The following is a 25,955-nucleotide window of genomic DNA, read 5'->3' as shown; positions in this document are numbered from 1 at the left end:
AATAGCCCACACTGTAAGTAGATCTATTACCGGTAATTAAAAAGTCAATTATAAAAACATTTTAAATGGAAGGGGGCGCTAGTTCCTTTCATTTTGAGAGGGAAGGGCGCAACGTCATGACAAAAAGATTTGTTATGAAGTGGATGTTTTACGTAGGCGGTGGTGACAAGAGAATAAGCGATAGATTGTTGATTATGCAGTGACAATGACGACATTATCGTATCTAGTGCAAATGTGAGACGATCTTAAGACATGAAAGAGTAAAGACTTTATTATTTTGAGCTAGATTTTGTTTAAAGATCAGTTTATTTCATTACAATTAGATCTATAGTTCATCTCAAGAGAAATCGTGAATACTAAGTTCTATTGAGTCTTTGTTCACAAAAAAGATTGTTCACTGGCTTAAAGTGTATTGATTCAAACGTATAAAACGCCTACATCGGTTTAGTTGTACTAGCTGCTGGAGCTACATCGGTTTAGTTGTACTAGCTGCTGGAGCTACATCGGTTTAGTTGTACTAGCTGCTGGAGCTACATCGGTTTAGTTGTACTAGCTGCTGGAGCTACATCGGTTTAGTTGTACTAGCTGCTGGAGCTACATCGGTTTAGTTGTACTCGCTGCTGAAGCTACATCGGTTTAGTTGTACTAGCTGCTGGAGCTACATCGGTCTAGTTGTACTAGCTGCTGGAGCTACATCGGTTTAGTTGTACTAGCTGCTGGAGCTACATCGGTTTAGTTGTACTAGCTGCTGGAGCTACATCGGTTTAGTTGTACTAGCTGCTGGAGCTACATCGGTCTAGTTGTACTAGCTGCTGGAGCTACACCGGTCTAGTTGTTGTGATGTTGCTAGTTCAGGCTGTCTTGAAGTCAACCAATTACTCTGCAATCGTTTGGGTGTAATTGTTCGGGTGTATTACGTGTAGTTGACCAACAACACAAACAAGAACTGGCACATCAATTGTAACAGGTGAAGAGATGTAGTCAACGATGATGAACAAGTTAATATATATTTATTATGATAAAAGGCCACAGTAGAAGTCTCTGTCACTAAACACGTCGTTACCCTGGAGTGTTCTAACGCTAACTGATTTTCCGGTCTCTAACCCAACATATCCCAAACGTCACTAGTCCCGTTCAATATGCGTCTACTATGGTGCGTCGCTAAATAACTAAAATAACTAACCTATATAAATAAGGTGTCTAACAGATTCCTCCCCCCCTTGAAAAAAAAATATGTCAATATTTTTCCACTACTGTCAAGTCTTACAAGGGCATTTTCAATTTAAGGGGAAGACCACAAACATAAAATCTTGACATCTTCATCTTGACATCTTCATCTTGACAGTTCCTCATATTCAATGTTCATAACAGTTCATAACATTCCAAAATCATCTTCATTGGTACACCGTTCATCATGGAGGAAAATGTGGCATCTTATGGGCATGTCCTACACATCTCAAATGTTCTTCACTGGCAGTAATCTGATAAAATACAATATTTCAAAAAACAATTACAAACTTTATTTACACATTCAATACATTTTTTCTTACCACCCTTTTATACGCTTTTGTCCATTTTTCTTTTATACTCACCCTTTTCCATAGAACTAACTTTCGTCAATGATATATGAAATGATTCACACAAAAAAAAATATCCATACTTACTTTTAAATGCTTAACATCAACTTTACTTATCTCCCTTTTCATAACATATAAATGGTGTCAATATATTAATATATATTACATAATCAATATAATCATAGTTTATTTACAAAACTGTTTCACTTCAATGTCATTCTAGACAATAAATCAGCTACAATATTCACAGCTCCACTAATAGCTTTCACTTCAAATTTATATTCCTGTAGTGCTAAGAACCATCTATAAACACGACTGTTTTTCATGCTCTTTTGCTGTATATATTGAATAGGTTTATGATCAGTTAATAATATGAATTTCCTTCCTATTAAATAACTCTCTAGCTTAGTAATTACCCATATTACAGCTAAGGCTTCTCTTTCAATGACATTATATTTTTTCTCTGCCTCTGACAATTTTCTACTTACATATAATATAGGATGTAAGTTATCATAGTTCTGCATTAAACAACCACCAATAGCATTACCAGATGCATCAGTTGTGACATAAAATATTTTGTCTTTATCAGGTAGTCTTAATATTAGTTCATGACTAAAAACATCTTTAATTCTGTCAATAGCTTTCACACATTCCTCATTACAAACTACTTTTTGAGGTTTTCCTTTTTTAAGTAAGTCATTTAATGGATTCACTATTTCTGCTAAGTTCTTTATAAACTTTCTGTAATAATTTACTATTCCCAATATGCTTTTAATTTGTCTTTTTGTTGTAGGTATTTCAATATTAAGTACTTTCTTTATGTTATCTTCAATAGGGCTAATCATGTTGTTATTTACTTTATGTCCTAAGAAAATTATTTCCTCCAATCCTATTTCTACTTTTTCTGCTTGAATTGTAAGTCCACTTTCTTTTATTATTTTGAATACTTCTTTTACATCTACCAAATGTTCCTCCCAACTATTATTAAAAATACATATGTCATCCAAATAGCAAATAACATTTTCTTTGTTTCCAATTATCATGTTCATCATTCTATTAAATGTGGCAGGTGCATTTACTAATCCAAAACTCATATAATTCCATTGAAAAATACCATATGGTGTTACAAATGCTGTGTAAGGTTTTGCATTTTCTGTTAAAGGTATTTGCCAATAACCTTTAGTTAAATCTAATTTAGTAAAAAATTTTGCTCCATTTAATTTATGTAAAATATCCTCTATATTTGGCATTGGATATGGGTCAAATTCTGTGATGTTGTTAAGTTTCCTATAATCAATACATAACCTTATATCTCCATTCTTCTTTTTGGCTATCACAATTGGTGAAGCATAAGGAGATGTTGATGGTTCAATTATACCTGATTCTAGTAAATTGTCTATTTCTTTCTTTACTTTGTCTTGTAAATGTAGCGGTATTCTATATGGCTTAAGCTTGATAGGTTTTGTGTCTGTTACTTTAATGTCATGTTTAATAATATTAGTTTTTCCTGATATGCTGGAAAAAATTTCTTTGTATTCCTGTATTATTTTAGTTATATCTTTTGACTTTTCCTTAGTTAAATTATTAAGATTAATCTTTTGCCAAGTTTGATTCTCTTTTGTTTCTATTACAGGTATTTCCTTAATATCATTTTCATTGTGATTTTCATTTGTTATTATCATCAAGCATTCTTCTCTTTCTGAAAATTTATTTTCTATTTCCTCCTGAATGTTTTGTATCAACTCATCTTCTCTATCATGATACAGTTTCAAATTATTTATGTGATATGTTTTAATTTTCCCATTTATTTCAATTTGATAATTCACATCACTAATTTGTTTTATCACCTTAAATGGACCTTTCCATTGTTTACCAATTTTATTTTTCAGGTCATTTATCAATATTAATACATTGTTTCCTACTTCTAGTGTTATCAATTGTCTTTTCTTATTTATATTCTCATGAGCACTTTGTTTGTACTTCTTATTGTTGTTATATGCTTGAGTCCATATTTCTTTCAATTCTGTTGTGATTGTTGTTTCACTGTCATTATTTAATTTATTCTCATTGCCTATTAGATTTTCTTTAAAAACATCTAATTCATCTCTGGGTTTTCTTCCATGTATTATTTCATATGGTGAAAATTGTGTTGCTTCATGGATGTTGTTTCTATGAGCAAATAGTACATAGTTAATGTAATGATCCCACTTGTTCTGATTATTCTGAATTATTTTTGTTAGTGATCTTTTTAATGATCCACCATATCGTTCACATAAACCGTTACTCTCCGGGTGGTAAACCGAAGAGTATATGTGTTGTATATTGTATTGTTTAGTCCATTTCTTAAATTGTTCTGACTTAAACTGAGATCCCTGATCACTCAATATAATTTTAGGTATACCATGTCTTGTAATTACTTTTTGAGTTATGGCATTAATGATATTTTCTGCACTTGTATTTGATAATGGGATTGCCTCTGGGTATCTACTAAACATGTCTATTACTGTTAAAATGTATTTGTTATTATTTTCAGTTTGAATTAAAGGACCTATTAAATCAATAGATACTTTCTGAAATGGTGCTGTAGGTTCATCCATTTCTTGAATAGGTGCTTTATTCACTAGGCTTTTGTTAGATCTCTTTTGACATATGTCACATGAGTTTATGTATTTGTTGATTGTTGCTTTCATTTTGGGCCAAAATACTTGTTTTGACAAATTCCTATAACATTTCTTTACTCCCCTATGTGCTGCTAAATTATTATCATGTGTCATGATTAAAACATCTTTCCAATATTTCTGTGGTAAGACAAGTTGTTTTATTTTCTTGTTATCCTTACTTGTTTGTCTAAATAATATTTTATTCTCTATACAAAATTTCTCCATTGGATTATTATTGTTTTTATCTAATATTCTTGAATAAATTTTCCCAATAATATTGTCATTCATTTGTTCTAATGCAAATGTGGGTGTTGTTTCTTTTTCACTTTGAGATATTTGTGTTTCAAGACTATTTTGTGTTTCATTTTCTATCTCTCTTTCCTTAACATCTGTATTTTCTATTTGTATTACATTACTGGTTTCTTCTTCTTTATCATTACTTATTACATTTATTGTATTTTCCTGTTTCTCATCTTGTTTATTCATTGATCTTGTTATTACCATACTTGTTATATTTTGTGTTTCTATGTTTTCATGATTTTGTCTTATGTTTTTGTATTTGTTTTGCCAGTCTTCTAATTCTTTTCTTGAACATTCTTTAACTCCTTTTATGTTTCCTACTAACATATCATATCTCATTTCTGGTATTGCAATGCCATCACAATAACCAGTGAAAAATGGAGTTTCAATGTATACCCTTATAGCTTTAAATTCCCTTACAGTGCCATCTGCTAATTCTACTTTCCTAGTAAACCCTTTATACCAATGAGGTTTGACAAATTTAGTTTTTACTGCCAAGGTGTTACAACCTGAATCCCTGATTAATTCCACCGGAATTCTATCTACAAACCCTGGGTACACTGCAAAATTGTTCCTATTTCCTTCCATGAAATATATCCTATCTGTACCTTTATTTTTGTATTCCCTACTGTAACTCCTATTTCTATAATTTTCCCTGTCATTCCTATCTCTACTCCTATATCTACTGTTATTTTGTTCATTGTATCTATTTCTACTTCCAGACCTACTATTCCCTCTTCTACAGTTAGCTGCTATATGACCTTTTCCTTGACATTTAAAACAGGTTATTTCACTATATTTTCTATTTCCACTATTTGATCTGTTTCTATTTCTACTTCTATCAACATTTTCTTTGGTGTATCCTATTAAATCTACTTTGCTCTTATCCCTATCAGAAAATGGTTTATTTGGATAGGCATTTTTGTATACTCTCATTATTTCTGTTATTTCATCTATAGTTTTTGGGTTTCTTTCTCTAATAAAAGATTGTAACTGAGGATCACATTTATTTACAAAGTTGTCCACTAGAATAAAATTTTTTAATCCTTCATAAGAGTTATTCACTTTTTCTAATTTTACCCACTTATTGAAAAAATCCTTTTCCATATTAATGGTAGTTTGGGGTTCTATTCCTAATGATGGTATATTGTCAAAGTATTTCTTTCTAAAAGTTGTAGCATTATGACCATATGCATTTAATAACTCTCTTTTTAAAACCTGATAGCTATCATCAATATGATGGTCATGATTTTGGCATATTGTTAGAGCTTGACCATGAACAAAGTCTATCAGTATTTCAGACCATTCCTCTTCAGGCATATTAAATGTAGACATTTTTGCCTCATATCTTTTCAGGAAATCACCAATGTCATCCTTCTGTTCATCAAAACTTTGTATTTTTCTCTTTAGCCATGTCTGTGAATTAGGGTTGTCTCTTTGAGTGGTATAATTATTTGAGTTATTTGTGTTATTTCTTTGTTCAGTTTGGGCTCTGGCTTGTGCTGCGTCCAATCTCATCTTCTCCATTTTAGCTTCATGCTCTCTCTGCCTTTCTTGGTCTTCTTTTTGCTTTTCATATTCTTCCTTTCTGATCCTTTCTTGCCTCTCTATCTCTTGTCTTTGATGTTCTTCTTGTCTTTCTATCTCTTCTTTTTCCCTTCTTATTTTATCTTGACGTTCCATTTCTTCCCTCACAACTTGCTGTACATAAGCGGCTAAGTCTTTTCCTTTTAACTCCATGGCCTTTCCATCCTGCATAGCTGTTTCCTTAACCTCCTTAAGGTCCACATATGATGATGTAGCCATTGTGTTTTATATTTTATATATATTTTTACTTAGCCTATATTGGTTATGGCTATACTTTAAACTTATTTTATATTTATGTTTTTCCACACTTTTATACAAATTTTAAATGTTATGTCTCTATCTATAGATTTAGTAAATGTGTAAATCTAGTCTGAGTTATTATGGTTATATTCAAATCTGTATATTAGGTCCAGTATTACACACAAATTTAAATCTAGTATATTATAGTATGTATAATAATACTATTTAGATCTATAGTTATCAAGAGCACTATGACTTTTAGATCTAGTATGAATAACTATGATCAATTTTAAAATCTGGTATGACTGAAGTCACAGTGAAGTGTTTAGAGTAAATTCAAAGACTGTCTAGAGTCCAGATCTAGATTAGATTATGGTTCTATTTAACCATACGAAACAAATATGTGTATACAATGTCAAATATATCTTCAACAAGATACATATATCTAGAATGTACTACCTTCATTCATTTTTCAATTAATAATATTTCAAATTAGAGTCTAGATGATTAAATTGTACCAAAGAGATGTACAACAATTTGTAGATCTAAATTTAGCCAGACGACAGTGTTTGACTACATAGCCAGTTTCGGCATTATTCTCATGGCAAAATCATATTTGATTTTAACCGCTCAAACTAAAATTATTTTAGTCTGATTCACAGTAAAAGAATCCTACCCGCACTTTCTATCATTAAGTGAAAAAAATTACAGATCTAATTAAATTAATAAAAATAAATAATTTAAAATAATATAAACAAATGAAATAATTAAATGAGACTATCACTATGGGTTGGGATGTGACAATATGGCACACAATGATAACGTCACGAAGTAACCAGGCAACAACGGATATGACGTTTACACAAACAAAACAAATTACAATCCTAAACGTATAATATAGCTTTTCATCTAAATTACGTCTTCTACCCCGACGGGTTTTAAGGCGCACCACCTGATTTTACTCAGGCTAACGTACCAAATTTAGACAAAATCTATTTCTAAGGGCAATCTAAACATATACTAATAAGAAAAATGGCACTTAGCTTTTGATAAGAAAGATCCCTTTGTTCGGACTCCCGAATATGTTAGATCACAACAAATTCCACTGCCTCTCTTCCAGTTCTGACTCTGTTCTCCGGTGCTACCAGTATCCCACGTAATGCCACAGATGTCCTGATATGCCACAGCAAAATGTTCCAGTTTCTTCGACGACTGTTGATGACCGTATGTGTAGTTCCGACGACTTTGTGTACACAGTTACTGACGAATAGGTTAACGGTTCTTCTGGCGATGACTTGACTTGTGTAGATGACTACTGACAAATAACAGTCTCTTGACGGCAACTTGATCTGGACGACTGACGAATAACGAATTTCTTGACGATGACTTGATCTGGGCTGACGAATAACGGCTTTCTTGACGATGACTTGATCTGGGCTGACGAATAACGACTTTCTCGACGATGACTTGATCTGGGCTGACGAATAACGGTTCTCTAAAATAGTTCACTGCTTCTGCTGCTACTCTGGTAGTACGACGAAGTTTGCTGTTGTACTCTGCTTCACTAGACCAAACTGTCCAATGTAGACTAGGTGAGACCAAGGTCACCTCCGACGACGTTCCGTTATACGACTAACGGTTTTCAACGAAATTAAGTGGATGTAGCTGTTTCCACAACTTCACTGCTAACAAGTCTAGGTATGGTCTAGACCGACGAATACTAGATAGATCAATGTTCAGTACTGATAAAGATTACTTCACTAACCTTCCAAAGGTTAAACACAGTGACCGTTATAAACGTGGCAAGCAACCGGTTCAATGAGCAAACTGCTCCACAAGAATCTCTCCAAGGGTAAGACGACAGAGCGATTTCGATTTAGTTAGCTACCAAACTTGTAGTACTCACAATACTTCTGACAGCGGGCAAACTGTCCTTCTCGAAACTGACGAGGTAAAACTTGATACTCGACGTGGCTCCTATGACGAAGAAAAAATATGTCCAACAGGTTCACTAACGATCTCTCACCCGTTATGAATGAACGGTTTCTCTGGTTGTAGGTCGATTCAGCATATGAAGATCAGGCTTTGATACTATACTGGTTAAGTAGACCAGACGTTGCGATGATTACGGTCCTGACGAAGGTCACCCTGAGTTAACGGCTCGTTGAACGTGCGATCAAACAGGCGACGACTGCTTGTAGATCTAGAACAAAGTCACTCTGTGATACTGCTGTGTTCAGCCGTACTCCGATGAAATCTTATATCTTCGCTGTGATGTTGCTAGTTCAGGCTGTCTTGAAGTCAACCAATTACTCTGCAATCGTTTGGGTGTAATTGTTCGGGTGTATTACGTGTAGTTGACCAACAACACAAACAAGAACTGGCACATCGATTGTAACAGGTGAAGAGATGTAGTCAACGATGATGAACAAGTTAATATATATTTATTATGATAAAAGGCCACAGTAGAAGTCTCTGTCACTAAACACGTCGTTACCCTGGAGTGTTCTATCGCTAACTGATTTTCCGGTCTCTAACCCAACATATCCCAAACGTCACTAGTCCCGTTCAATATGCGTCTACTATGGTGCGTCGCTAAATAACTAAAATAACTAACCTATATAAATAAGGTGTCTAACATTGTACTAGCTGCTGGAGCTACACCGGTCTAGTTGTACTAGCTGCTGGAGCTACATCGGTTTAGTTGTACTAGCTGCTGGAGCTACATCGGTTTAGTTGTACTAGCTGCTGGAGCTACATCGGTTTAGTTGTACTAGCTGCTGGAGCTACAACCCAACAACCGATCAACAACACTTGGGGGTGGGGGCGGCGAAAAAAATGTTCTCGAGAAATTGTATATAGATCATGATCATTTACACTTTCACTGTTCATTGTAATATACCTGCTGCAGCTTATCATTTCTAATCGTCGCAAATACAGGAGCAGAAGTGAGTCGTCAGAACAAGGTCAGTTTTGAATGTTGTTCACAAAGAATCAAAATGTCAGATACGACATTGTTCCTAGTGCATGATTCCTAGTTGTACTGGAGGGATACAACAATGGGGCTAATAGGCAAGGCAAAAATGGAACGGTCTACACAAATATATTTAAAGCATAGGGCACTTTGGAACAGTGTCCAACTCATTATTAATGACATTTTGTTTTCTAGAGAAAAAAAGGAGGGTGGGCGGCATTTTTAATTTTGCACGCAGGCGGCCACAACCCACGCGGTGGCCCTGTGTACACGTTATGTCTCCCACACCCAATCTCGGTTCATGTTGAAATATAGTAAATTTTTTTTTTGTACCTAAAAAAACAAGAATCAATAAAAAAAAAAACATTAAAGAATTAGTTAAGATAATTAATTATTTTGTTTGTTATCTTGAAGTTGAACAAGGGAAAGAAATTGTACTTGACAGATGTGGTGGTATTAGTTGAATTAGTCCCCTTGAATATGCTTAGGCCCTGAGTGAACACGATAACATGAACCCAAATATCCCCTTCTCCTCAAGTGTTAGGATCAAAGAGCAGTGAGAAAGCTGAAATCATGATATTGGGCTAAACAAAAGCAATTAGTAAAACTATTTCTAATTGCTTACATTTATGAATGTTAGTGTAGATCTATTACAGTTTTAATCACATGGCTGATCCAAACTAATTGATAGAATTACACGTAATATAAACATTTTTTATTTTTGTTTACACAGATTCTATCACTTCACTCTTGTCTGTCTGCTAAAAGGTTAGTACACGTTATTTCTTCCACACCCACTCCGTAATAAAGTTTGGTCACATAATACATAATGAAGCTAAGTTTATTTTTAGTTCTCTCCATAGAAGCGTCAAGACTGATTGTCGACGAGCTGATGCAGGAAGCATGTTTTCTTGGAAAAGGAATTCAATGGCCACAAAAGGAGCAGCGAAGACAGTTGCATATAGTATACACACATAGTATCCACATATAGTATGCACATATAGTATCCACATATAGTATCCACATATAGTATCCACAAAATAGTTTGTTTTTTTTTCTCGTCGATATACACCAAATGTCTAGGAAAATCGTTAGAGCCGTTTTTGATAAGCAGTTCCCAGGTTCCATAAAGTTCCGACTTGAGGTATTGTTCGAAAGTATTTCAATTTTTTGTTCTTGCATTCGCTCGTACGACCTATCATTATTCTCTCCCCTTTTTGTGTGTGTGTGCGGTTATAAGACATTCGTTCTTCTTACTCAAAGAAATGGTGCCATGTAGTGGCCAGAAGAGTGAATAACTGAAGTACACATTTCAGCTTTCCCACAAACACTACTTGGCTACATGTTGCTTAAACGTATTTTTAAAGGTCAAGTGTCAATAATAAAAGTTTGAGAACCACTGCCTAATTTGTTATCAATTATGAATTCACTTTTGAACGAGACATTTTTTTATATATGTACGTATGTTCCTTATTTACTCTCAAGACTTAGTTTAGACTTAAGTGAATTTCAGCTTTCTAACAAAACGTTAGGTTCTCTTTCAAAAGTAAAATGATTTCGCTTTAAATTTGCATTATTTCCTTATTTAGTTTGAAATTTGGGTGTAGTCAGGATAAGGTCTTTTTTTGTTTTTAGATTTTATTCCATTCATGATTTTGTAATTGTCTTTAAATGATCTCAAGACTTATTTCTTAGCTACATTAGGTCTCTCAGTAGGTAATGACATAAGATCATTATACAACAAGCAAATGTCGTAATGATTTAGTCACTTTAGTGGATAACGTCAGTCGGTCACGACACCATCTCCAGCTGTATTGTCGTAAAATGAATGCGTGACCTTACGACATTAGAAATGTAACAGCTTGAATGCCACAAAACAAAACTTATTGAAAGCAGGGAAATTAGATGACATGTTTGAAAATCAAGAAATACAAATGAGGCATCTAACCAGTAGCCATAGAAACATACCTACATTTTTGGGATGGTCTCGTATGAAAATTCCCAAAAATATAATTAACGGTATTTGATTTATCTGGAATTCTTATTTTCTCTCACTATATATAAATATATTTCTGCACGAAAGGCGATTGGGACTAGGATTTGATAGAGAGATAACTAGTACAAGTCCGACACAAAGGCTGTCCTTGTACGGGGACAAGGCAACCTTAAAACTCACTGCTCGCTTCCTCTCACGTGCTCTAAGGGAGTAATTCCAAGCATGTTTGTCGCTGCCAATGGGGTTTCTGATTCGTATGAAAATTAGATGTAGAGAGATTTTCAAACCATACTTTGGTGTTAGGAAGTCTTTTTCCTTAAAAATCGGAACATAATATTAACGATAATTAGATTTTCTAACGTTTTAGCTAGAACATTAAATGTAGTGTGAGAGAAGTGCGATATTACATAAATAAAGTTTAAAACATTTTCATAAAAAATCTAGAACAACCAATATTCGTATATGAGAAAATTATCTGTTTTATAGATTAGAAGAGGGATTTCAAACAGTTATTTGGCGTTAGTAGAATTTTCATATAAAATTCGAAACATTTTTGGCGATGACTTGCATTCTTAGCCTTTATAAACAAAATGTTTTCTTTTAATTTTAACAGCTAGTTGACCAGAAAAAAACGCCATTAACTAATATTTATATTTGTTGTGAACATTTCTTGTACATTTTATAGATATCGTTACGAATCTCACTATCCAGGCTCTCTGCAAACTGCACCATACACCACCAACTTAAAGAACTTGACAACTCATGGCTCCAAAGTAACGTAACACTTTAATAGTTGAATAAATAACAGCCAATACTGTACAATTGGCAACACGTACACTGTACAAATATCTCTCCGATAACACCGTTCCGCCGTATCAACTCTTGCACTGGCCTCTCCGTCTCGTTCCGGGCTTGCACTGGGTTCAACAGTTCAGGACTGACTTCACACACTAGGCTCGTTGTGTCGGACTCTATCACAGACCAAGATCAAGACGTCGTTCGTCTCAACTGTACTTGATAGTACTCCGCACTGAACCGTCGTAATGCTCCGTACAGAACAACACCGCTGAACTGTGCTGTAGTCGACCGGACTGTAGTGAACCGGGCTCTGAACCTTGCTGTATTGAGCCCCTTTTCTCAACCGTCTTGACTGCGACACCTCCTCTCTTATATAGGGTCCCTACTGGCCTTCTCGAACCGGACAGAACGCCGCTCGACGTTTCCAGTTGGTCAGATGACTACAACTCTCGTGACTCTCCTGAGCTCTGTTCACGACGTCGATCCTTCCCGAACCGCCGTGTTGACACTCGTCTCGGCTGACCGTCGTAACTCGTCACGGTTGACCGCTCGTCTAGCGCTGGCCTGGGGCGATTTGCGTCGGCTAACTACACACACACCATTACCCCTTTCTGTGCCACCACCAAGTTTATAACAATATATTCGACTTAGTGATACTGAAAATATACAATATATTGTCCTACTTTGTTAACATATTATAACATTATCTCCCTTTCATTTATGTAATTGTTTATGAAAAAATCGCTTGCATAATTAATTTTATAAATTAAACGGTTTGCTTTTAGTAAACCAAAAGTAGCCGTTGCACCTAAACTTTTCAAGCTGCATCGCATGGTAAAAAAATATTTTTCATTTCTCTTCTAGTTTTCCAGATCTGAGTGTGACAGACGGACATTTTGCACAAACCAAATAGCGGCTTTTCGCCTTACGGAGGCCGCTAAAAAATCATTAAGACTCTTTTTAATGAATAATACCTTTGTTTATTGGCGTGATAATGCTTAAAAGAAAAATCTTAATTCATATCCCCTCACGCGCTATTAGTTTTGTGTGGAATGTCTGTCCGTCCGTCCGTCTATTTAGTATGCATTTAAGTTGGACATAATTTAAAACAATAATTAATAAGTAGTTTTTCATATTATCGCGTGACGTGCAGCGCTGCACTATAGCTCTAGAACACTAAACTAAAAGAAATAATTTTTTTTTACGGAAACGTTTTTTTCTTGAGGCTTTGAATAACAGATTGACCCTTTACAAAACGATTAGATCAATTAGATACTTATTATAAGACATCAGTTAGGTCAGGTTCACATCTAACTTCACATTCACTTTCACCTATCCTTTGGTCTGCTGGACCGCTGGGGCACCACACAATATCTGTCAACCTTCTTTCTCCATTCTTCTCTGTCATTTGTCTTTGATAGAATTTCATTCTGATGTTCTTTCTGAAAATATTGAAACCTGCCTTTTTACCTGCCTGGGTGGACCACTTCGGGGGCCGATTTTCAGTTTGTGTTTCCAGTCCAGTTTGAGTTTAAGTGTTCCAACGTTTGAAACTATTTGATATTTCTGGTATCACCAAAACTGATTCCATCAAAAAACCATGTTCAAAGCAAAACTTTTTCTTTCTGCCACAGAGAGATCCAAGATAGCGCACTAGGATTGTGGCCATAACAACGAAGAAAGAAATAGTGGCCCGGATGTGTGATCGCATCAGCGGAAGTGATCTCTATCAAAATGTATCGATCATGTGGGTGAAACGGATCACGTGATCCACAGTGAACTTTGAAATAAGAGTGACATGACCTTTGTATTGACCCCACAGCTTATATAAGTGTGGCACAAGTAGTACGATAGTTTTATAGACCACAGTGACCTACATAGAAGTACTAACATAGGAATGATTAAAGCCGATGAAATAGACATAACGCAGGATCCGTAAATCACTATAAATTTACAACAGTCCTCTTCAAACATCTTGATTTTCTTTCAAAATCATCTCGACAAATGTGAACCTTGGTTCAGGGCCGGTCTTACATAATTTGAAGCCCTAGGCGTAGTGAATTTGCTGGCCCCAAATGAAATAAAAAATAAACAGCGAAAAAATAAAGCAACGCAATTTATTTAAAACGTTGAGTGTATTCTAACAATAACATTGGGCACACATCTCGCTAGTTCTGCTCTAAAAAGTCTTCTGCCAGGCCATTACATCTTGTTTACGTCAGCAAAAAGGAAATAAAACAAGTGATGTATTTTTTTCTGAATGACTTAATCAGACAGTTTGATTCACTGGTCTGACTTTTAGGTCTGGGAAGAAGAATTATGTCTAAATGAAAGCCGCAGCGTGAAATTATCAAAACATGTTCAATATTTAACAAAAAAAAACACAGCAACGCTAGAATAAAAACACAAACTTGCATTGATTATTTCCAGGTAACTAACAGCTGCGGAATATATTCCAGATAATCAATAACTCTCCTGATACTGAGATCTTTTTTTATAAGGGAGGTGAATTTCCTTTTCTGACAGCAGAAGTGAAATCTCAGCCATGTTGAAGTAGCCATTGTTGAACAGTAAAACCCTAATGCACTCTAATCTAATCAGACTAAAACAGAGGACAACGGAAGGTCATAAAACTAATTGTACATTGAGGTCCCAGATGCGTCCAGTTCACATTTTATTGTTTTGGAAAGTGCTGTCTTGGGTTGGAAACCAAAACTTTTCGTTTTATTAGGAAATCTCACCTAAACTTAAATTGCTTTTACAAAATAAGATGTACATTTAGATCGAATGGAGAGGACTGGCTATACGGACATTGACCCAATCGCTGCCAAACGGGCCCCTTTAAGTATCAGTAAAGTACATGAAATATACAATCTTCTATCATAAAAGGTGCCAAAGTGTAACAGGATTGGCATATGTTACTAATCTATCTGCTTTAGATCATCTCTTATCGACATAAACAAATTAGGGAACTAGTGGATCAGTTCAATTAGCATAGAGTCAATGATTTCTGGCAATCAAATAAAACAGTCCAAATCGCTTTTACAAAATGTTTAAAAAGTTGGCTGAATGGTTAAGCGCTTGGCTTCGAACCTGGGATCCTGGGTTCGAATCTAGGTGAGGGTTGGGATTTTGAATTTCATTTTTTTAGGGCGCCCCTGAGTCCACCCAACTCTAATGGGTACCTGACTTTAGTTAGGAATAGTAAAGGTGGTTGGCCGTTGTGCTCTTCACATGACACCCTGCCCGTTAACCGTTGGCCAAAAGAAAAAGATGACCTTAACATCATATGCCATGTAAGGTCTGAGAAGGGAGCAAAATTCTGACAGTGTTATGTCCGGTGTTCAGCTTAGCTTATAAGTTTGTGCTTTCGATGTCATGTACTAAAGTAGCTTGTGAAAGAGGTGTCTCTACGCTGAAATTGGAAAAGAACGCAAAAACATTTTACGTTTCTGGTTGGACGCTTTACGAGGAAGTTGTATGACATTCTTAGATGCACAAACACATTCTCAGTCTACAGCTCACTATCCACCCTAGACAAAAAAAAAGAGGCTAACTAAAATCAAGTAGGTTGGGGCACTGATCGATACCAATGTGTGTGTCTGAGTGAAACTCGAGGCACATGTAGTGTCAGCCCGTCTTTATTTCGCGTATTCATCGTAAGATTATCTTCACCTTGAAATAGTAGGCTTCTTTTGGTCATCCTAAGATGTAAAGATATCTGCTTTAGATTGCCTTTTTGTAAAGATATTTATACATACAGATAACTTGCTATGGTTTTGTCACACTGGTCCTATCTCCATTTTATATTTACTCTTAATTATTGCATTTAATATTAAAGAGGAGGGGGCGACTTAATATGTGAATGCAGCATACAGAATTTATAGTTTATATTTGTGACAAATTTTCTTACTAATTTTGTAATTTCTCCACTGAATTATGCTCAGCCCCCCCCCCCCACCAACCAAAATGTCACAGGGTCTGTATGGGGGTGGGGCGATTGTTTCTACCGCCCCCTCCCACTGTCCTACCTGATTCCGAACCACCATCTTTCATTTTCCTAGTTTGACTGAGTTTGAGATGATAGTGCGTGGTGACAAAATACAAATGGCTTGAAATATCAATGAGTAGTATTAATTATATAGATATTTCACTCATTTTGTTTACAAATTCTGATCTCTGCACAAAAATCGGACCCCCCCCCCCATCCAAAGGCTTAGTGTTGGCGGGGGGGCGCTGTTGGTGCAATTCACTGAATCAACAACATTCCAGTGAATGGGGGTCGAACAAATAAAAAATTGGTTAAGTATAAATAATTAATATATATTATTAACATAAGTAAATAGTTTTGTACACAAATTGTAAAAAATTGGTTAACCCTTACTTTCTCCATCTTGACATAATAAGAGGACTGATACGAATTGTAGAATGAATGCGAGTGATTTCAACGCCTGAGATGAACTTCGACTGCTGGCAAGGCAGGGACTCTCTTATTGCCCTGGTTAGGAAATCTGCTGTTTGGCGTAGTGCCTTGTAGCTTCAATACAGTTGAATGGACCTTTCTGTTACGTCTCCCCGCAGCTCTCGCAAGACGTGCACCACCGTCTCCTGACTCCCCGCAGTGTCGTCAACGGACATCAAAATCTGGCCTGGATTTCAACACCAGTCCGCCCCAGAGTCTAGCCATCTCTTTGTAGCCTCAAATTGTGGTTATGACAGCATGGCAACAGTAAAACTCAAAGTCTTCACCAGGATTCGGAAGCCAAGCGCTTTACAACTCAAGTCACCGCGCCGCCTTCGAATGTGTGCTGGGCCCATAACCTTACTGTTCTTTGAAATGACCTTGATCCGCTCTAATGCTCAATCAGCTAAAACCACTTTTTACACTTATATAAGCACATTTAAGGATAAAAGTAATGAAATTTTGTCAAGCATGCTAAATGGGTCACTGAGGAAACATTAGGTTGATAATAAAATAATGTCTACAAGGTGAAAATATTTTTTTTTTCATTCTCAGTTAATGTTATAAGGGTTACATTTGTCAATGGTTGTTCCGAGAGACATTTCATCGATTTGTCATTAAAAACAATTTCAATTTGACGGAAACTGCAAGATCACATGTAAGAGAACTCTAGTCTAGAATATCAGTTTAGCATCGACTTATTGAAAACAAATTCAGATTCTCGAGTTCGAAGTTTTATTTACATTTGTTCAGGGTGTGTATGAAAAATGGAATGAAGTAAAGAGCCATTTTGCTGTAAGTCAACATTGAAATGTTTAAAGTTTAAACATTCAAACTGTGATAATTATCTTATATTGTCCATAAAGTCTATGTTTATGGTCCCCTTATTTCTTTCAGTGTTAAAGTTGTGGTCAAATATGAAATCATTATATATAATATGTATCTTGCAGACAGATGACCAGGAGAAATATGTTGAAATCTAAGTAGGTTTATAAAACACTTGATGTCCACAGAATATTGTTATTGTACACGAATCCAATTATTACACCAATATCGCCTTGTATGAGATGAAAACAAAATGTTCCTATAATTCAATGAGATCAGAATTATATTTTTTAGTCCTTGGAAACTTTTTTTTTCAAAAACTTGACAAGAAATTAACGCACCTTTCAATATATGTCTTGTTTTATATCTTCTAGTAAATCTGCCAACATTTTTTTTTTGTTAAATAACTTTTTTTTTATTGTTTATCACATAACAAGCAATAATAAAAGGCAAAGTGTGGTTCTTCAAAATCAACAGTCAATGTTCAACTTAAAATCAACAGTCAATGATCAACATGAAATAAAACAATCATCAACAGAATTACTATAAAATGAAAGAATTATATGAAATGTAAGAAGTACTATGAAATGTAAGAATTACTATGAAATGTAAGCGCTTGGCTAATGTAGAACATGATTACGGATTATGGGTTTAATAATTCAAAGTGGAGAAAACGCTCTATTCGGATCAGATTTTTTTTTGTTCTCCTTTGCCTGCAATCCTGTAGCTAGTGAGATGAGATACTTTCATTAGTGTGTACTAGTAAACAGACGAATTCGTTAACTTAAAAGCAGACAAACTGGCCAGACATACAAGTTTAGCAGTAAAAACTAGTGCTCTTACTAAAAGAAGTAAGGAACATGATAGAGAGTAATATCATTTAAAGTTCAACCAGTTGTTACTCAAACTTCAAGGGGAGAAAAATGTTTATTTTAAGCTATACCATAACGATCAATGTTTTAATTTTTCACCTCCTAAAGGCCACACAAGAAGCATGTTCCGGAAGATAAACATTGGAACTAGTGAAATATGGCTTGTGAAGTGTCACCAGAGTAGGATGACAACGTTCTGCAAAGATGCGTGGCTTATCAATAGAACAGATCAAGATACTAGACATAGAATAACCTCCTAGAAGACAAACTATATAAACTACCTGATCTGGCAACCAGACAGAGAACTGGTTATCTGCGCCCTACAATCTCAGACAGAGAAGTGGTTACCTGCGCCCAACAATCTCAGACAGAGAACTGGTTATCTGCGCCCTACAATCTCAGACAGAGAACTGGTTATCTGCGCACTACAATCTCAGACAGAGAACTGGTTATCTGCGCCCTACAATCTGAGACAGAGGACTTCTTATTTGCGCCACCCAATCTCAGGACAGAGAACTGGTTTTCTGCGCTCTACAATCTCAGACAGAGAACTGGTTATCTGCGCCCTACAATCTTAGACAGAGAACTGGTTATCTGCGCCCTACAATCTCAGACAGAGAACTGGTTATCTGCGCCCTCAAATATCAGACAGAGAACTGGTTATCTGCGCCCTACAATCTCAGACAGAGAACTGGTTATCTGCCCTACAATCTCAGACAGAGAAGTGGTTATCTGCGCCCTACAATCTCAGACAGAGAACTGGTTATCTTCGCCCTACAATCTCAGACAGAGAACGGGTTATCTGCGCCCTACAATCTCAGACAGAGAACTGGTTATCTGCCCTCCAATCTGAGACAGAGAACTGGTTATCTGCGCCCTACAATCTTAGACAGAGAACTGGTTATCTGCCCTCCAATCTCAGACAGAGAACTGGTTATCTGCGCCCTACAATCTTAGACAGAGAACTGGTTATCTGCGCCCTACAATCTCAGACAGAGAACGGGTTATCTGCGCCCTACAATTTCAGACAGAGAACGGGTTATCTGCGCCCTACAATCTTAGACAGAGAACTGGTTATCTGCGCCCTACAATCTCAGACAGAGAACTGGTTATCTGCGCCCTACAATCTCAGACAGAGAACTGGTTATCTGCGCCCTACAATCTCAGACAGAGAACTGGTTATCTGCGCCCTACAATCTCAGACAGAGAACTGGTTATCTGCGCCCTACAATCTCAGACAGAAAACTGGTTATCTGCGCCCTACAATCTCAGACAGAGAACTTGTTATCTGCGCCCTACAATCTCAGACAGAGAACTGGTTATCTGCGCCCTACAATCTCAGACAGAGCACTGGTTATCTGCGCCCTACAATCTCAGACAGAGAACTGGTTATCTGCGCCCTACAATCTCAGACAGAGAACTGGTTATCTGCGCCCTACAATCTCAGACAGAGCACTGGTTATCTGCGCCCTACAATCTCAGACAGAGAACTGGTTATCTGCGCCCTACAATCTTAGACAGAGAACTGATTATCTGCGCACTACAATCTCAGACAGAGAACTGGTTATCTGCGCACTACAATTTCAGACAGAGAACTGGTTATCTGCGCCCTACAACCTCAGACAGAGAACTGGTTATCTGCCCTCCAATCTGAGACAGAGGACTTCTTATTTGCGCCTCCCAATCTCAGGACAGAGAACTGGTTTTCTGCGCTCTACAATCTCAGACAGAGAACTGGTTATCTGCGCCCTACAATCTTAGACAGAGAACTGGTTATCTGCGCCCTACAATCTCAGACAGAGAACTGGTTATCTGCGCCCTCAAATCTCAGACAGAGAACTGGTTATCTGCGCCCTACAATCTCAGACAGAGAACTGGTTATCTGCCCTACAATCTCAGACAGAGAAGTGGTTATCTGCGCCCTACAATCTCAGACAGAGAACTGGTTATCTTCGCCCTACAATCTCAGACAGAGAACGGGTTATCTGCGCCCTACAATCTCAGACAGAGAACTGGTTATCTGCCCTCCAATCTGAGACAGAGAACTGGTTATCTGCGCACTACAATCTTAGACAGAGAACTGGTTATCTGCCCTCCAATCTCAGACAGAGAACTGGTTATCTGCGCCCTACAATCTTAGACAGAGAACTGGTTATCTGCGCCCTCAAATCTCAGACAGAGAACTGGTTATCTGCGCCCTACAATCTCAGACAAAGAACTGAATATCTGCGCCCTACAATTTCAGACAGAGAACGGGTTATCTGCACCCAACAATCTCAGACAGAGAACTGGTTATCTGCGCCCTACAATCTCAGACAGAGAACTGGTTATCTGCGCCCTACAATCTCAGACAGAGAACTGGTTATCTGCGCCCTACAATCTCAGACAGAGAACTGGTTATCTGCGTCCTACAATCTCAGACAGAGAACTGGTTATCTGCGCCCTACAATCTCAGACAGAGAACTGGTTATCTGCGCCCTATAATCTCGGACAGAGAACTGGTTATCTGCGCCCTACAATCTCAGACAGAGAACTGGTTATCTGTGCCCTACAATCTCAGACAGAGAACTGGTTATCTGCGCCCTACAATCTCAGACAGAGAACGGGTTATCTGCGCCCTACAATCTCAGACAGAGAACTGGTTATCTGCGCCCTACAATCTCAGACAGAGAACGGGTTATCTGCGCCCTACAATCTCAGATAGAGAAATGGTTATCTGCGCCCTACAATCTCAGACAGAGAACTGGTTATCTGCGCCCTACAATCTCAGACAGAGAACGGGTTATCTGCGCCCTACAATCTCAGACAGAGAACTGGTTATCTGCGCCCTACAATCTCAGACAGAGAACTGGTTATCTGCGCCCTACAATCTGAGACAGAGAACTGGTTATCTGCCCTACAATCTCAGACAGAGAACGGGTTATCTGCGCCCTACAATCTCAGACAGAGAACGGGTTTTCTGCGCCCTACAATCTCAGACAGAGAACTGGTTATCTGCCCTTCAATCTGAGACAGAGAACTGGTTATCTGCGCCCTACAATCTCAGACAGAGAACTGGTTATCTGCCCTACAATCTCAGACAGAGAAGTGGTTATCTGCGCCCTACAATCTCAGACAGAGAACTGGTTATCTGCGCCCTACAATCTCAGACAGAGAACTGGTTATCTGCGCCCTACAATCTCAGACAGAAAACTGGTTATCTGCGCACTACAATCTCAGACAGACAACTGGTTATCTGCGCCCTACAATCACAAAAGCTCAAAGAACTGGTTATCTGCGCCCTACAATCTCAGACAGAGAATTGGTTATCTGCGCCCTACAATCACAAAAGCTCAGAGAAGTGGTTATCTGCGCACTACAATCTCAGACAGAGAACTGGTTATCTGCGCCCTACAATCTCAGACAGAGAACTGGTTATCTGCGCCCTACAATCTCAGACAGAAAACTGGTTATCTGCGCCCTACAATCTCAGACAGAGAACTTGTTATCTGCGCCCTACAATCTCAGACAGAGAACTGGTTATCTGCGCCCTACAATCTCAGACAGAGCACTGGTTATCTGCGCCCTACAATCTCAGACAGAGAACTGGTTATCTGCGCCCTACAATCTCAGACAGAGCACTGGTTATCTGCGCCCTACAATCTCAGACAGAGAACTGGTTATCTGCCCTACAATCTCAGACAGAGAAGTGGTTATCTGCGCCCTACAATCTCAGACAGAGAACTGGTTATCTTCGCCCTACAATCTCAGACAGAGAACGGGTTATCTGCGCCCTACAATCTCAGACAGAGAACTGGTTATCTGCCCTCCAATCTGAGACAGAGAACTGGTTATCTGCGCCCTACAATCTTAGACAGAGAACTGGTTATCTGCCCTCCAATCTCAGACAGAGAACTGGTTATCTGCGCCCTACAATCTTAGACAGAGAACTGGTTATCTGCCCTCCAATCTCAGACAGAGAACGGGTTATCTGCGCCCTACAATCTCAGACAGAGAACTGGTTTTTGCCCTCCAATCTGAGACAGAGAACTGGTTATCTGCGCCCTCAAATCTCAGACAGAGAACTGGTTATCTGCGCCCTACAATCTCAGACAGAGAACTGAATATCTGCGCCCTACAATTTCAGACAGAGAACGGGTTATCTGCGCCCTACAATCTCAGACAGAGAACTGGTTATCTGCGCCCTACAATCTCAGACAGAGAACTGGTTATCTGCGCCCTACAATCTCAGACAGAGAACTGGTTATCTGCGCCCTACAATCTCAGACAGAGAACTGGTTATCTGCGCCCTACAATCTCAGACAGAGAACTGGTTATCTGCGCCCTACAATCTCAGACAGAGAACTGGTTATCTGCGCCCTACAATCTCAGACAGAAAACTGGTTATCTGCGCCCTACAATCTCAGACAGAGAACTTGTTATCTGCGCCCTACAATCTCAGACAGAGAACTGGTTATCTGCGCCCTACAATCTCAGACAGAGCACTGGTTATCTGCGCCCTACAATCTCAGACAGAGAACTGGTTATCTGCGCCCTACAATCTCAGACAGAGAACTGGTTATCTGCGCCCTACAATCTCAGACAGAGCACTGGTTATCTGCGCCCTACAATCTCAGACAGAGAACTGGTTATCTGCGCCCTACAATCTTAGACAGAGAACTGATTATCTGCGCACTACAATCTCAGACAGAGAACTGGTTATCTGCGCACTACAATTTCAGACAGAGAACTGGTTATCTGCGCCCTACAACCTCAGACAGAGAACTGGTTATCTGCCCTCCAATCTGAGACAGAGGACTTCTTATTTGCGCCACCCAATCTCAGGACAGAGAACTGGTTTTCTGCGCTCTACAATCTCAGACAGAGAACTGGTTATCTGCGCCCTACAATCTTAGACAGAGAACTGGTTATCTGCGCCCTACAATCTCAGACAGAGAACTGGTTATCTGCGCCCTCAAATCTCAGACAGAGAACTGGTTATCTGCGCCCTACAATCTCAGACAGAGAACTGGTTATCTGCCCTACAATCTCAGACAGAGAAGTGGTTATCTGCGCCCTACAATCTCAGACAGAGAACTGGTTATCTTCGCCCTACAATCTCAGACAGAGAACGGGTTATCTGCGCCCTACAATCTCAGACAGAGAACTGGTTATCTGCCCTCCAATCTGAGACAGAGAACTGGTTATCTGCGCCCTACAATCTTAGACAGAGAACTGGTTATCTGCCCTCCAATCTCAGACAGAGAACTGGTTATCTGCGCCCTACAATCTTAGACAGAGAACTGGTTATCTGCGCCCTCAAATCTCAGACAGAGAACTGGTTATCTGCGCCCTACAATCTCAGACAGAGAACTGAATATCTGCGCCCTACAATTTCAGACAGAGAACGGGTTATCTGCACCCAACAATCTCAGACAGAGAACTGGTTATCTGCGCCCTACAATCTCAGACAGAGAACTGGTTATCTGCGCCCTACAATCTCAGACAGAGAACTGGTTATCTGCGCCCTACAATCTCAGACAGAGAACTGGTTATCTGCGTCCTACAATCTCAGACAGAGAACTGGTTATCTGCGCCCTACAATCTCAGACAGAGAACTGGTTATCTGCGCCCTATAATCTCGGACAGAGAACTGGTTATCTGCGCCCTACAATCTCAGACAGAGAACTGGTTATCTGTGCCCTACAATCTCAGACAGAGAACTGGTTATCTGCGCCCTACAATCTCAGACAGAGAACGGGTTATCTGCGCCCTACAATCTCAGACAGAGAACTGGTTATCTGCGCCCTACAATCTCAGACAGAGAACGGGTTATCTGCGCCCTACAATCTCAGATAGAGAACTGGTTATCTGCGCCCTACAATCTCAGACAGAGAACTGGTTATCTGCGCCCTACAATCTCAGACAGAGAATTGGTTATCTGCGCCCTACAATCACAAAAGCTCAGAGAAGTGGTTATCTGCGCACTACAATCTCAGACAGAGAACTGGTTATCTGCGCCCTACAATCTCAGACAGAGAACTGGTTATCTGCGCCCTACAATCTCAGACAGAAAACTGGTTATCTGCGCCCTACAATCTCAGACAGAGAACTTGTTATCTGCGCCCTACAATCTCAGACAGAGAACTGGTTATCTGCGCCCTACAATCTCAGACAGAGCACTGGTTATCTGCGCCCTACAATCTCAGACAGAGAACTGGTTATCTGCGCCCTACAATCTCAGACAGAGCACTGGTTATCTGCGCCCTACAATCTCAGACAGAGAACTGGTTATCTGCGCCCTACAATCTTAGACAGAGAACTGATTATCTGCGCACTACAATCTCAGACAGAGAACTGGTTATCTGCGCACTACAATTTCAGACAGAGAACTGGTTATCTGCGCCCTACAACCTCAGACAGAGAACTGGTTATCTGCCCTCCAATCTGAGACAGAGGACTTCTTATTTGCGCCACCCAATCTCAGGACAGAGAACTGGTTTTCTGCGCTCTACAATCTCAGACAGAGAACTGGTTATCTGCGCCCTACAATCTTAGACAGAGAACTGGTTATCTGCGCCCTACAATCTCAGACAGAGAACTGGTTATCTGCGCCCTCAAATCTCAGACAGAGAACTGGTTATCTGCGCCCTACAATCTCAGACAGAGAACTGGTTATCTGCCCTACAATCTCAGACAGAGAAGTGGTTATCTGCGCCCTACAATCTCAGACAGAGAACGGGTTATCTGCGCCCTACAATCTCAGACAGAGAACTGGTTATCTGCCCTCCAATCTGAGACAGAGAACTGGTTATCTGCGCCCTACAATCTTAGACAGAGAACTGGTTATCTGCCCTCCAATCTCAGACAGAGAACTGGTTATCTGCGCCCTACAATCTTAGACAGAGAACTGGTTATCTGCCCTCCAATCTCAGACAGAGAACGGGTTATCTGCGCCCTACAATCTCAGACAGAGAACTGGTTTTTGCCCTCCAATCTGAGACAGAGAACTGGTTATCTGCGCCCTCAAATCTCAGACAGAGAACTGGTTATCTGCGCCCTACAATCTCAGACAGAGAACTGGTTATCTGCGCCCTACAATTTCAGACAGAGAACGGGTTATCTGCGCCCTACAATCTCAGACAGAGAACTGGTTATCTGCGCCCTACAATCTCAGACAGAGAACTGGTTATCTGCGTCCTACAATCTCAGACAGAGAACTGGTTATCTGCGCCCTACAATCTCAGACAGAGAACTGGTTATCTGCGCCCTATAATCTCAGACAGAGAACTGGTTATCTGCGCCCTACAATCTCAGACAGAGAACTGGTTATCTGCGCCCTACAATCTCAGACAGAGAACGGGTTATCTGCGCCCTACAATCTCAGACAGAGAACTGGTTATCTGCACCCTACAATCTCAGACAGAGAACGGGTTATCTGCGCCCTACAATCTCAGATAGAGAACTGGTTATCTGCGCCCTACAATCTCAGACAGAGAACTGGTTATCTGCGCCCTACAATCTCAGACAGAGAACGGGTTATCTGCGCCCTACAATCTCAGACAGAGAACTGGTTATCTGCCCTACAATCTCAGACAGAGAAGTGGTTATCTGCGCCCTACAATCTCAGACAGAGAACTGGTTATCTGCGCCCTACAATCTCAGACAGAGAACGGGTTATCTGC

The 25,955-nt window shown here is 38.8% G+C and overlaps 1 long non-coding RNA gene across 1 annotated transcript; it reads right to left on the bottom strand.

Annotated features, from left to right (window-relative positions):
• Positions 1 to 993: 993 nt before the first annotated feature.
• LOC129922040 (uncharacterized) lies at positions 994 to 9,000 on the bottom strand. Its single transcript, XR_008774024.1, has 2 exons — positions 6,824 to 9,000; positions 994 to 1,481 (listed from the first exon to the last, which is right to left on the bottom strand). It is a non-coding gene; the product is annotated as an uncharacterized LOC129922040 (long non-coding RNA).
• Between the last annotated feature and the right edge of the window lie 16,955 nt (positions 9,001 to 25,955).

This window comes from Biomphalaria glabrata, chromosome 1 (genome assembly GCF_947242115.1).
Source record: "Biomphalaria glabrata chromosome 1, xgBioGlab47.1, whole genome shotgun sequence".
Lineage (NCBI taxonomy): Eukaryota > Metazoa > Mollusca > Gastropoda > Planorbidae > Biomphalaria > Biomphalaria glabrata.
This window is presented reverse-complemented; position numbering and strand designations above follow the sequence as displayed.